This window comes from Carcharhinus amblyrhynchos, chromosome 4 (genome assembly GCF_965287045.1).
Source record: "Carcharhinus amblyrhynchos chromosome 4, sCarAmb.v2.hapA, whole genome shotgun sequence".
NCBI classification, from domain to species: Eukaryota; Metazoa; Chordata; class Chondrichthyes; order Carcharhiniformes; family Carcharhinidae; genus Carcharhinus; species Carcharhinus amblyrhynchos.
In genome coordinates, this window is record NC_137327.1 from 54,674,178 (window position 1) to 54,676,850 (window position 2,673).

The window sequence follows — 2,673 nt, forward strand, 5'->3', positions numbered from 1 at the left end:
GTCTCGCACCAAGCGACGCTACCAATGTTTACGCCAGTTTCCATAGTAACCGCAGGAGCGCTGGCGTCGATGGGGTGAAATCGACGCACCAAGACGCAGGCGCAGACTTGTTCCTGTAGGTCGCCATCTTGGTAATGGAGAGTCGTTTCCAGAATAAATGGATCCTTATGAGAATGACCAAGCACTGGCATTTGCCATCATGACAATAAATTATTGAAGGAAATTATCAAGAAGTTAATTCTGCAAATGTTTTATATCCCTCGTTTATTTAAAAAATGCAAATTTCACACAATTTTGTTTGCAGACCAAGTTGATAATAATTTGATGACTTTAGTATAGGTACATGGAGTGTGGGTTCATTGCAGATGTTATACCTTTGATCTGATACAGATGCCTAAAACCTGCCACACGAAGAACAATATTATCACGAATCACCTGAATAGAGCAGATTTTAGTCTACTATACTCCCTTATATCCAAGTAAATAGTTTGGATCAAGCAAAATGCTTGTTAATGATTTGACCCAGCATTTCCCAATAATACAATAAACAATCAAGAGAAATTATCAATAAATTAATTCTGCAAATGTATTATAAAGCTCAATTTTAAATATGCAAATTTCACATAATTTTTGTTTATAACTAATGATTGCCTTTATGGGTTCATTGTAAATATAGTTACTTTGACCTGACATAGATGCCCCAAAATCTGTGACATCAGGGACAATATTATCAGGAATCATTTGAATAGAGCAGATTTGAGTCTACATTGGGTGGAGTTAGGATGGGACAAGGTCAGATTTGAGCATATGAGAGCAAAAATTTATGTTGAACATATGGAACCAATGTCGATCATTGGAGATTTGTGGGATGAGCAACTGAAAATTGAGAGTTTGGCATGGAAGGAACTAGAGAAGCCAAGTGACATAGTATCAATCTCAACTCAGTGTCCCTATTTCATTTCTGAGTCAGAACGTTGTGGGTTTAAGCCCTGCTCCAGGTACCTAAGTACAAAACCAGAATAACGTCTCAGTGCAGGACAAAGGGAGTATTGTTCTCTGGATTTATTGTCTTTCAGAACAGATGTTAAACCTAAGCTCCATCTATCATCTCAGGCTGGTGTTAGATATTCATGACACTATTGGATGAAATATAGAGGGAAATTCTCTTAACATTATGGAGTATATTTATCCATCAACCATTATCACTAATACATATTTGGGGTGAGATCGTTGTTGGCTGGTATCATGAAATTAACTTGTAGTAACTCGGTAGTCTACTTTCCACTGTTTTTATTTTTCATGGACTTGGAAAGTCTTGGCAAGATTTACAGTTATAGTGAGATGAAGAAATGAGTCTCCAAAATTAGTTGAGGTATAGCTCAGTGAACTTCAATGGACAAAAGTTGGATGCAGTGAGAAATCGGTTACTCCAATCCTCTGGAACCCCTCCCGTCTCCATCGATAACGGAAAGATCATCACCAGCGGCTCTGCAATCTCTTCCCGGGCCTCCCACAGTATCCTGGGGTACATCCCATCTGGTCCTGGCTATTAATCTATCTTGATGCTATTCAAAACTTCCAACACATCCTCTTTCTTAATGTCCACATACTCAATCTTTTCAGTCCGCCTCAAGCCTGCAGTACAACCACCCAGATCTTTTTCAACCGTGAATATCGAGGTAAAGTATTCATTAAGCACCTCTGCTATTTCTACCGGTTCTGTACAAATTTTCCCACCTGCACATTTTATAGTTCCTATTCCTTCACATCTCATCCTTTTACTCTTCACATATTTGTAGAACGCCTTAGGGTTCTCTTTAATTTTACCTGCCAAGGCCTTCTCATGACCCCTTCTGGCTCTCCTAATTTCCTTCTTATGTTCCTTCCTACTAGCCGCATACTCCTCTAGATCCCTAACATCTCCTAGCTCTCTGAACCTATTGTATGATTTACTTTTCTTTTTGATTAGGTTCATTACAACTTTCGTGCACCATGGTTCCCATAACCTACCAAAACCTCCCTGTCTCATCAGAATGTTGTCATGCAGAACTCTAGACAAACGTTCCTTGAAAATCTGTCACCTTACTTCAGTACTCTTTCCTGAGAACACCTCCTTCCAATTTACTCATCTAATTTCCTTCCTGATGGCTTCATATTTCCCCTTACTCCAGATAAACACTTTCCTAATTTGCCTGATCCTATTTCTTTCCAATGCTAGCGTGAAGGAGATAGAGTTATGATCACTATCCCCAAGATGTCCTCCCACTGAGAGATCCGACACCTGTCCCAGGTTTATTAGCCAGTACCAGATCGAATACAGCTTCTCCTCTTGTAGGCTTATCCACATACTGTGTCTGGAAACCCTCCTGAACAAACTCCTCCCCATCCAAACCCCTTACCCTAGGGATATTCCATTCGATGTTTGGGAAATTACAGTGTCCCATCACAACAACTCTGTTATTACTACATTTCTCCAGGATCTGTTTCCCTATCTGCTCCTCAACATCCCTGTTACTATTGGGCGGCCTATAGAAAACACCCAGCAAAGTTATCAACCCCTTCCTGTTCCGAACTTCCACCCACAGAGACTCCGTAGACAATCCCTCCACGGCCTCCACCTTCTCTAGAGCCGTGATACTATTCCTGATCAAGAGTGCCATTCCCCGCCCCCCC